Source organism: Onychostoma macrolepis, chromosome 21 (assembly GCF_012432095.1).
Source record: "Onychostoma macrolepis isolate SWU-2019 chromosome 21, ASM1243209v1, whole genome shotgun sequence".
In the NCBI taxonomy this organism is placed as follows: Eukaryota; Metazoa; Chordata; class Actinopteri; order Cypriniformes; family Cyprinidae; genus Onychostoma; species Onychostoma macrolepis.
In genome coordinates, this window is record NC_081175.1 from 8464556 (window position 1) to 8477111 (window position 12556).

At 36.9% G+C, this 12556-nt stretch overlaps 1 protein-coding gene across 1 annotated transcript in view; it reads right to left on the reverse strand.

The window, feature by feature from the left end:
- Positions 1-12556, reverse strand: part of rars1 (arginyl-tRNA synthetase 1) — a 79260-nt gene that overhangs the window by 58000 nt on the left and 8704 nt on the right. The gene's annotated exons all lie outside the window — the stretch shown is intronic.

The following is a 12556-nucleotide window of genomic DNA, read 5'->3' on the forward strand; positions in this document are numbered from 1 at the left end:
AAGAAAAACAATTAAAGGGTCAAAACACATGCTCAGAATTGTCAGCCAGAACAAAACAATACTTTGCACTGGGCCTAGTACGTTTTGTGCTTAAATAGTCCAGGTAATTGAAAACAGGTGTGTAGAATCAGTCTAGGTATGGGGTCATGGGAAATGCAGTCCAGATAGTGTTCCACTAATTTTCTGGTGAAGGAGCCCTAAGTGGGAGGAATACAGATAAGTCCTGTGAAATTCAGTGATGCGTGTAGGGTCGAGGATGTCCTCTGCATTGACCCGATACTGTTCCTCTGGACCATACTCCTCTCAGTCCACCAGAAAGTAGACGTCCCAACGTCTGGAGTCCAAGAGATAGTACTTCCACATCCACAAATATTAGTAGGGGCTTCGGGCGTTGCTGTGGGCTTCAGGCATTGAGCAATGGATTTTCCCTGCTCAGGGAGTAGGGAGCAATGAACACTGTGTAGGGAGCATGTCAAATCGGAACACAGTTCATGCACATAGTTCTCTTCTAACGAGCTGGTTATCTGAATCAGGTGTGTTAACTAAGCGAGACATGCAAAATATGCAGAGCAGGGGGCGCGAGGACTGGAATTGGGAACCGCTGGGCTACATAATGTGTCATTCACGGTGAGAAAACTTTATAGCACAGTTAGTAAAAGTACTACAATACCAGGAAGAAAGATCAGGTTGTTGATGTTTGTCTGCCATTCTCGCTCTGTCTGTACAGCGTGCGTGAACGCGCTGATGACGTATCCTGTCTGCACGAACAGGGTGTGCAGAGGTATGCAAATACATACGTTGACAGGCAGGTAGGAAAGACAATTAAAACGCTCGGACCGAGCGTTTTGATTGGACGAATATTTCTTGGTCCTACCCCTTCCACAGAATGTGTTAATACAGATAAATACATTTAGACCACTTAACTTAATGATTGCTATTGGGATGTAAAGAGACTTTCGACCAGCATAACAAAAAATGTTTCTGAAGACAATCACCTATTGCACCTTTAAGAAAGTGTGACAGATATGGCATTTAACAAAACAAATGAGCCCGGTCTCATGAAAATGCATATCAATAGCACGATTTTCTGTTTCTATTTGGCATGTGATTTATATGCAGAAATTGACTTTGGCGTGCATATGATACGCATTTGATATGCAAAAAAAAAAAAAGTGGTGGTACTCAACCCCACTCCCTCACCCAAAAATAAATAAATACAAACTAAAGTCCTTAAAAAAAAAAAAAAAAAAAAAAAAAGTACTTTTTAATTTTCATAATTCGCAATGAATGTATATAGTGCCACAATAAATAAATAAATCCATTAATAATTGTATGCAATTCACATTTATTTGTATAGCACTTTTCATGATACACTGTTGCGAAGCAGCTTCACAGAAAATGAACATTTCTATAATTACATTTAGAAGTTTACAGCACTTTTAATAGAAAAAATTGCATAAGTCAATCTGCGATGCCAAACAGGAACACAGGGGGATTCCAAAAGACCACTAAACGAGCTACTTTGACCTGACTGATCCAGAATTACTAAAACACTGACTACTGCGTAATCTAAAACACCTTCAGCTAGCATCCAGTTTAAAACACTTGTGCTTTTAAGCCAAATAGCTTGCAGATTTTTTTTTTTTTTTACTGACTTACATGAGTATTATCATCTCCAACATCTCTGATGACATCAGCCTTGTTTTCTCTGCATTAGCGCTGTTTTGAACTTGCTGTTTGAATGCATTCGCTTACTGGATCCTTAGACTTTCCAGGAGTTTACCGGTTGATCTGATCGCAAAAAAAACCTGCTTCTTTTCCATTTTTATAATGTATTGTTTTTGTTAAAATTTACTGATTTAAATTAGTAATTATTATTTTATTACTCTGCACTAGGATGACCACCTGGATATAGATGTAGATGTGATTTTGCAGGAGAATGCGGGACATGAGCGAAACAGATACATTTACTGTTATGCTATGTACATACTGATTTACATTCGTGGGCATATGGGATAATTTTTGAGTGCACACATGTAGCCTAATGTCTGACCGACAGAGAGCACGTCCTTTTTCTGTGGGAGTGTATGAATGGGAATCCACCTGCGAGCAGAGAGATTTGCACTCACGCATTGGATGCGCTCAGTGGCGCAAAAACGCAGAATGCAGTGCATAGGGGCGCCATTTTGCCAAAATCATTCTGTGAAAAAAAACTTTAATAAATCGTTATAAATAATCAAAAGCTTAGTTATTAAAAATAATTAATGCAACATTTTTATTTAATGGTTTTTAGCATTTTAATGAGTTCAAAAATGTATTTATTAAAAACTTAAGACACGGAATGGCTGTATCTCTTTGCGACCACAACAAACGGGAGACTTTTCAGACGCGCACTTCAGCTTGCCCTCAGCACCAGGCGCGAGTCAAACAAGCGCGGAAAAGGTACAGGTGCCAAATGAGCTTCAGTAGAACAACAGGGAACTGCGGACTGATGAGATATTGTTATGTGTCAGTAAAACAAACTTCCTGTCCTGTCAGCCGTTTTACTGTGCTCACGACGCGCACTCTTCGCGAATATGAGGCACACATTCACTTCATAAATAAGCCGCACTAGGAACTGCGAGTCACAAAATTACAAAAATGGCGATTAAAGCTGCAAAACCGTGCATCATGTATGTGCATTACATTTAAGAACGTCTCTCAAATGGATGCAGCCTGAAATATTCTGCAATTCGAGATCACAATAGGGCGCAAAATGATAGGCTATGTAATTATTTTTATTTATGATTTAATGCACAAGTAGCCAAATGTAATCACAATGCAGTTGTGCAAAATGTGCTAATGTGTGTTAATTTGGAAAGTAGGGCCTACGAAAATGAAGAGAAAATGAAACCATATTTAAATGCATAAAATAACTCATTTTACTTTCTTACATTATTTTCCTTTGTACAGAGCTCGATTTAAGCACTGCAATGAATTCATTTTGACAACTAATATAAATGTTAAACATTGACTGATAACGTTTTCAGAGTTAATTGATAATATAAAATTCAGTGAAGGTTGACTATAGTTATCTGCATGTCTCATCCATGAGTGGGCCTATGCAATGATTTTTACCAATATTGCGATTGCGATTTAATATGCAATTATTTTTTAAAGCTCTTTAAATCATCGTATAGTATGACCAACACAATATTAGATAGATTAAACATAAATGTTCTTTTCTGTAGGCCAGGCCTATATGTTACGATGAAATTAGGTGATGCATGAATTGATATGAATTACATTATTTATCAACTACAATCACAGTAGTATATTGACTGATTTGTTGAACTTCCAGCCTTGTAAGCATGTAATAATTATGACAACATAAAGCACTGACAAATGAGCCTGGTGTAAACATTATTATGAAAGTCAGTAACAAATCACACAAACTAAAGTAGATTGCAGAAATATAAAAACAAATTTGTTGCTTTATACCACACTCATTATTTAGGGAATTAATTCAAAGTCACAGTAATAAACATATGTAAACATGTGGATTGCACTTTTTAAACACTGCTGTTAACTTTAGACAGACTTTAAATAAACAAACAAAGAAAGAAAGAAAGAATATATATATATAGAACATTTCACTGAGCTCATGTGTTGGAAACATGATGAGATATTATATATAATATATATATATATATATATATATATATATATATATATATATATATATATATATATATATATATATATATATATATATATATATATATATATATATATACATACATATATATATATACACATACACACACACACAGGTGTTGGTCATATAATTAGAATATCATCAAAAGTTGATTTCACTAATTCCATTCAAAAAGTGAAACTTGTATATTATATTCATTCATTACACACAGACTGATATATTTCAAATGTTTATTTCTTTTAATTTTGATGATTATAACTGACAACTAAGGAAAATACCAAATTCAGTATCTCAGAAAATTAGAATATTGTGAAAAGGTTCAATATTGAAGACACCTGGTGCCACACTCTAATCAGCTAATTAACTCAAAACACCTGCAAAGGCCTTTAAATTGTCTCTCAGTCTAGTTCTGTAGGCTACACAATCATGGGGAAGACTGCTGACTTGACAGTTGTCCAAAAGATGACCATTGACACATTGCACAAGGAGGGCAAGACACAAAAGGTCATTGCAAAAGAGGCTGGCTGTTCACAGAGCTCTGTGTCCAAGCACATTAATAGAGAGGCGAAGGGAAGGAAAAGATGTTCCAAAGTGTACAAGCAATAGGGATAACCGCACCCTGGAGAGGATTGTGAAACAAAATTCATTCAAAAATGTGGGGGAGATTCACAAAGAGTGGACTGCAGCTGGAGTCAGTGCTTCAAGAACCACTACGCACAGACGTATGCAAGACATGGGTTTCAGCTGTCACATTCCTTGCGTCAAGCCACTCTTGAACAACAGACAGCGTCAGAAGTGTCTCGCCTGGGCTAAAGACAAAAAGGACTGGACTGCTGCTGAGTGGTCCAAAGTTATGTTCTCTGATGAAAGTAAATTTTGCATTTCCTTTGGAAATCAGGGTCCCAGAGTCTGGAGGAAGAGAGGAGAGGCACAGAATCCACGTTGCTTGAGGTCCAGTGTAAAGTTTCCACAGTCAGTGATGGTTTGGGGTGCCATGTCATCTGCTGGTGTTGGTTCACTGTGTTTTCTGAGGTCCAAGGTCAACGCAGCCGTATACCAGGAAGTTTTAGAGCACTTCATGCTTCCTGCTGCTGACCAACTTTATGGAGATGCAGATTTCATTTTCCAACAGGACTTGGCACCTGCACACAGTGCCAAAGCAACCAGTATCTGGTTTAAGGACCATGGTATCCCTGTTCTTAATTGGCCAGCAAACTCGCCTGACCTTAACCCCATAGAAAATCTATGGGGTATTGTGAAGAGGAAGATGCGATATGCCAGACCCAACAATGCAGAAGAGCTGAAGGCCACTATCAGAGCAACCTGGGCTCTCATAACACCTGAGCAGTGCCACAGACTGATCGACTCCATGCCACGCCGCATTGCTGCAGTAATTCAGGCAAAAGGAGCCCCAACTAAGTATTGAGTGCTGTACATGCTCATACTTTTCATGTTCATACTTTTCAGTTGGCCAAGATTTCTAAAAATCCTTTCTTTGTATTGGTCTTAAGTAATATTCAAATTTTCTGAGACACTGAATTTGGGATTTTCCTTAGTTGTCAGTTATAATCATCAAAATTAAAAGAAATAAACATTTGAAATATATCAGTCTGTGTGTAATGAATGAATATAATACAGAAGTTTCACTTTTTGAATGGAATTAGTGAAATAAATCAACTTTTTGATGATATTATATGACCAGAACCTGTACATGTATATGTATACACACACACACACACACACACACACACACACACAGTGGGTACGGAAAGTATTCAGACCCCCTTACATTTTTCACTCTTTGTTATATTGCAGCCATTTGCTAAAATCATTTAAGTTCATTTTTTTTTTCCTCATTAATGTACACACAGCACCCCATATTGACAGAAAAACACAGAATTGTTGACATTTTTGCAGATTTACTAAAAAAGAAAAACTGAAATATCACATGGTCCTAAGTATTCAGACCCTTTGCTCAGTATTTAGTAGAAGCACCCTTTTGATCTAATACAGCCATGAGTCTTTTTGGGAAAGATGCAACAAGTTTTTCACACCTGGATTTGGGGATCCTCTGCCATTCCTCCTTGCAGATCCTCTCCAGTTCTGTCAGGTTGGATAGTAAACGTTGGTGGACAAAAGAGAACAAGCCGTGCTCGAGCAACAAGTCGTGGACTTACAGGATCGTAATAGACGCAGCAATCTGCATCTGGTCGGATTGCCGGAAGGTTCCGAAAAGGACAACCCTATGGGCTTTTTGAAAAGATCGCTACCGCTGTGGCTCCCGTCTCTGGCAAGCAAAGAGATTGAAGTGGAGCGAGCGCATCGCGTGTACACAAGGCTCTCCTCAGATCGCGCTAAACCACAGGTTTTTATCTTCAAACTGTTACGGTACACGGACAGGGAGCTCATTCTTCGGCCGCCAGACTTCACGCCCACGGTGAAAACATCTGACGGAGCAACGCTGTCTTTCTTTCCTGATTTTTCTCCGGTCACCGCAAAAAGAAGAAGTGCTTTTGCGCCAATTAGGAAGGAAATGAGAGAAGCTGGCATCCAGAATTTTCTTCTTTATCCTGCAACATTGAAGGTCATTCTCAATCGAGGTGAACCTAAAATGCTATACTCCCCAGAAGAAGCAAGAGTATTTCTCAGATCCCATCTATCCACCAACTCTTGGTGAGCTTCAGCTGGACATTTGCTGTCTAATCGGAGAAGAGATGCTCTAAATGGTTGGTTGGTCTCTTTCAATGTTCACTTTAATGTTCACTTCTTAATTCATAGTTACTAGAAGCTTTCATTGTGCATACAGTATTGCTTACTGATTATGATGTTATTTTATTTGTTTTAGTTGTATTCTTTCTCTATCTCTTTTTCTTTTTTTTAATAGAGATACTACCTAGTCAATATGTGATTATGGGGCCAATGTTGGTGCTTCAGTAATGTGCAGGTTTTTGTTGATGCCACAGATCATATTAAGGGGTGTTGGCAGATCAAGGTTTGTTCTTGGTTTGATCTGCCATAGTTCATGGGAATGTGTTTATGTTTTCTTGAATAGTGACGGGAAGGGGTGGGGGGTGGTTTAATGGTAGACTCAACTGGTTTTATTTTCAAACTCGTATTTTGTCTTATGATGCAGCAATTTTGTTTGATATTGACTGATGACTGACCTGAGTTGTAATATTAATGGCCCTCACAAACGTACAGGTTTTCTGGATTTTTTTGTGAAGAAGAAAGATTGATATAGTGTTAGCTCAAGAATCCCATTTGAAAGAGGAGGATATACACAGGTGTAATAATAAGTTTTATGAAGTAGTATCTCACTCATCATCGGATACTAAAACCAAGGGGGTCCTAATATTGGTGCAGAGGACTTTAAATATTACTATTTTAGATAAAGATTGTGATACAGACGGTAGAATAACACACAAAAACAATAGTGGAGAATAGGAATATTGTATTTCTTTCCATTTATGCCCCTTGTACCCCTTGTATGCCCCTTCTCTGTTTTGTCAACCTATCTCTTAAAATTTTCAGATTTTGAAATTGTATTGGGTGCAGATTCAAATTCTGTAATGTTGCATATCCTAGATAGATCTGGACCAAAGCAATCACACTCTCAAGCTTTTTGTTCAGACAAACTTCGGCAATGTGTAACCTCATCCTCATTGGTGGATAGTTGGCTTTTTATTAAATCCTTCTGCCAAGTCCTTCACTTTGTTTTCTGCTACTCATAAATCTTATTCGCAAATTGACTATATTTTCATTTCTACTTCTTTATCTTCAGCTGTTCGTGATGCCGATATCTGTTCCTTATCTCTGTCAGATCATGATGGAAATTTGTGCAGATTATCTTTGATCCCTCGGCCATCTCGTGCCACTAGATGGCGATTTAACCCTAAATTGTTACAGGATGAAAACTTTTGCAATCAATTCAGAAATAAATTTGCTGAGTTTATTGAAATTAACCAAGGTTCAGTGGATGATCCTCGAACACTTTGAAATGCAGTTAAAGGATTTATAAGGAATAACTCAATATGCCTCTTTCCTTCAGATAAAACCGACAAAAAAAAAAGATTGTTGAACTGGAATCACAGCTCCAGAATCTGACTAGAGATAATCAGCGTTGTTTCTCAGACAATACACTCAGTAAAATAATGGCGGTTAGGTCCGAACTCAATTCATTACTGAGATCCAGGGCAGAATTCCTGATTCAAAGATCCAGGCAGAATTATTATTTTCAAGGGAGTAGACCAAGCCACCATAATGTAATAACTGCACATAATGTAAAAATTGCACAAAGTATTACATTATTATTGTAATAAAATGTTCATAATGTAATGATTTTCTCAAAACGTAATAAAATATTGAGCTCAATGTAACAATTTTTAAATGTAATAACAATTTCACATAATGTAATAGGTTATTGTATGAGAAATTTATTACATTATGAACACACTGTGGCAACTTATAATGTAATCACAGTTCATAAGGTAATAAGGTACCAGCACATAATTTAAATTAATGTTTACAATATTATAATTATCTTTCAATATAATAAATTTGAACACAAAGCATAATAATAGTTTTATGTAAAATAAGCTATAACATTAAAAGAAAATTAGGCTTATTAAGCTATATTGTGAACTTTTATTGTGAAGTAATATTCATTTAACTCGTGCTGCTATTGTCTGAGGCAGACAATGCAATCTACTACATTAGACTTTGGAAACTTTTTTTTTTTTCTTCACATTTGTTCATAAAAATGAACATGCCTTCAATGCCTTAATTTTGATCAAACAATTAAAATATATATGTAACCACTGTCGTTGTCATCATGCCACGGACATTACCTGAGAAGTTAAAGTAAATGTGTCAGAAAACTGCGCTCTTTCAAGGGAATGCATTTAATGTATGGCCAAAGTAAGAGCATAATCTACTGTAAGTGTTTAAAACATGCAAAGTTTTTCTCCTTTCTCTGATGTGTTCTAACAACATCAGAATTCTGGAATGCAGAATATTTTGATACTTGAATAAAAACAATGAGAGCATCCGTACTGTAGTTGGTACTGTGCTCTACCCTTTGGTTTAGCAATGTAAAAGGGCATGGAAATCGAGCAATGGATGTTGAAACGTACAGTACAATGTAATTTTGGAAGCACTGATGTTTTTATTTTAAAAAATTATGAAATTTGACTATTTTTGATGAGTTTATAATGCAATACATTTCTCAAAATGTAATAATTGTTATTACATTATGAGCTCAAGATTTTATTAAGTTTTGAGAAAATTACTACATTATGAACATTTTATTACAATAATAATGACTTATTACATTATGTGCCGTTTTTACATTATGTGCAGTTATTACATTATGAGTTGCTACACACCTTTTAGCTGTAAGATTATGCAACAATGAAAAGTTTGCTAATATTTCAGCAGTGAAATCCCAAATTGGGCTCATTATGACAGACCCAAAAGACAATAATATCGCCTTCCACTCTTTTTACTCTAATCTCTATACTTCTTCTGCTGATGGTGAACCTGACTCTTTTGCATCTTTTCTGTCCAACCTTGATTTACCTAGGCTGTCAGATTCGGAATACCTGGCTGAACCGATCACTCCTCAGGAGCTGGAATCAGCAACCCAATCTATGATCAAAGGGAAATCCCCAGGCATAGATGGTATTCCAATCGAATTGTATACTACTTTTTGGTCAGCTTTAGGCCCCCTCATGTTAGATATCATACATTTTTCAGTTACTCAAGGCTCATTTCACCCATCTATAATATAGCTGTTATTTCTCTCTTGTTTAAAAAAAAAAAAAAAAAAAAGATAAAGATCCGACTTCCTATTCTAGTTACCAGCCTCTTTCTTTGATAGGGATTGATGTTAAATTATATGCTAAAGTCTCAACTAGGGAGGTTAGGTTAAAATGGCCAGTCTTGCTATTTCAGAAGAAGAGTGGTTGAATATTTGTTCTGTTCAGGCTACTTCTACTAGTTCTGGTATGTGGAGAGAATTCTGCTGGAAGAACCTTATTAGATACTTTATAACCCCCAAGTTAAAATTTATTCAGAATGGTCAGACGGGTAGTGGTTTGTGCTGGAGGAAATGTGGGGAACAACTAGCAGATCACTTTCATGTATTTTGGAGCTGCCCAACCATTCAGCCATACTGGCAGGAGGTAACAAGTAATACACAATATTTTTGATGATGCAATTGATTATTCTTTTTCTACAATTTATTTGGATAACTTGCCAGCTCATTTGATGGTGAGAGACAAGTACTTATTAAAGATACTGTTAGCAACCAGCAAGAAAGCTGTAACACGAAAGTGGCTCCAGTCTGAACCTCCAACAAAGTCTGAATGGTTGGACATTGTAACCAGTGTACAAAGTATGGAAAGAATCACTTTCGCATTAAAATTACGGAGGGACACATATCTTCAATACTGGGAAAAATGGATTGTGTCTATGACTTTATGTTCTGTAATTTGACCTCTGTATGTATCTGTTAATAAGATCTATGTAAAGATGCAAAGGTGACCAGTCAACTGTTTGCCAAGTTCTGTTAATATTCTTATTCTTGAATAAAAAAAATAAAAAAAATTATATGCTAAAGTACTATCTTGTCGTCTAGAGAAATGTATGAATAGGCTAGTTCATCATGACCAAACAGGATTTATTAAATATCACTCAGCTTTGGATAACTTGCGCAGGTTATATCATGTTATTAGTTCAACGAATATTTCGTACTCCCCTTGTGCAGTATTATCTCTAGATGCGATGAAAGCTTTCGACCAGCTAGAATGGAACTATTTATGGGCGGTTCTACAGCATCTGGGTCTAGGATTGAGTTTCATAAATATCATAAAAGTTCTGTGCTCCAATTCAGCAGCCACTGTTCTCACAGGTGCTGTTCGCTCTAACCCATTCTTTATACATCAAGGTACTCGTCAGGGTTGCCCGCTATCTCCTCTGTTATTTGCCCTATCTTTGGAACCCTTAGCTCAAGCGGTCCGACAATCTGAAATTTCTCCCATAAATATACAGAATACTCAATCATATTTCTTTGTTTGCTGATGATATCTTATTGTTTTTGAAGAAGCCGTCACATATTCCTCATGTGTTGAATTTATTTGACCATTTTGGATCTCTCTCCGTTTAAAATTAATTGGAGTAAGTCATGTTTACTTCCCCTCAATTCTAAAATTGATTCCATTAGGGCTGTGACGATAACCGCATTACCGCGGTAATGAGATGCCGACCGCGGTGTTGAGGTCATCACCGTTATCACCGCACTTTCTTTGCAAGATATTTGCAGGAGGAAGCTAGAGGTCTGCGTTCCGCGGGACCCTACCAGATTTCTTGCGATGCGGGATTAAATTCCCGAATAAAACTCGGTAGCGGTCGGTAACTCTGGTGTAATTTGAACGGGAGTGGGCGGTCTAACAATATCCCGTTCCCGACTCCTTTCAGAACAGCATATCTGCGCTTTACTCACTCTTATCGCTCACGCGCTGCACGCACGGACCAGTGCTTTCTGTGTCATGTATTTTATTGCAGGGTCTGTGCACGCAGCATGTGTATAACGGCCCTCAGACAGAACAGGCAGGTTGTGGATGAGTGACAGAGCAGAATAAGGATGGCAAAGCAAAGTGTGGATGCGCTGTCCTTGAAGGACTTGGACTGGAAAATGGTCAGTTTACTGCTAAGAAAACCACGTCAGGCAAGTCTGACTCGGACATTCTTCTCAGGGATGTTAAATTGTTCGGTTAAAAAGTGATTTCATTTCGCAATGTCTACAAGCCAACGGTTTTGTTCATATTTTGCTTATAAATTTAAATGTCGGGGTTTTTTCTCTCTGCGACACTTTTCCTACTGTGCTGACAGCAAAATGTTAAACGAATTTTGTATTTTGACAAGACGAATAAAAATAACAAATAGGCTAAAATTTTTGTACAACCATAGGCCTACTTTTTTTTTTTTTTCCCCTCTGGGACAATTTTTCCTATTGTGTTGACAGCAAAATGTAAAACTAATTTGATTCTGGACAAGACGAATAAAATAAATAGCCTACAATAAATTTTGTGCAGACTACAATTTTATTTGTTATCCTCTCTCTTTCAGTAGTGGAAATTTAAATGTGAGATTCTGGAAACAAGATATATTAGCGGGAACGGTCAGGTCAGGAATAAAATTATTCTAAGCAGACAGCGCATGAACAAAGAGTGGATTTATAGCGGGAGCCTCATGTTCCCTTTTTATGTTGCACTTTAAAAAGGTTGTTATTATAAATGTAGCATAATTAATAGTTAAAGTTGCGTTTGGACAAGCGCGTTTCTATCCACGGACTGTTACCTGAAAAACAATGTCTAAAGAAATAGGAATCGAAGTTTAACACAACTCCCCAGAACTAAGCAATGAGCTTGTATTTTCTGCAGCTCAGGTTGTTATTCTTTTAATAATTTATTGTACAAAGAATGAGTTACAAACGATGACAAAGACTGTTCAATAATTCCTATTAAACTAAAAAGATATCGAAAAAAAAACAACAGAGTTATATAAATAAATATTATTTTGTTATTATTGTTAATATAATTTACTTCTTTTCAGGCTCGTATATCGGTGATTAAAATGCATGTTCTCCCACGTATTAATTTATTTTCTTCCATAATTCCTCTCACTCCACTGATTAGCTACTGGAACAAACTAGATGCATGTGTTTCACGGTATATATGGGATGGGAAACGTCCTTGCATTAAACTGACAACCTTACAACGATGTAGATTACATGGAGGTCTTTCTTTCCCTAATTTTAGACTCTATGCTCAAGCCTTTTCCCTCCGCCCTTTATCAGTT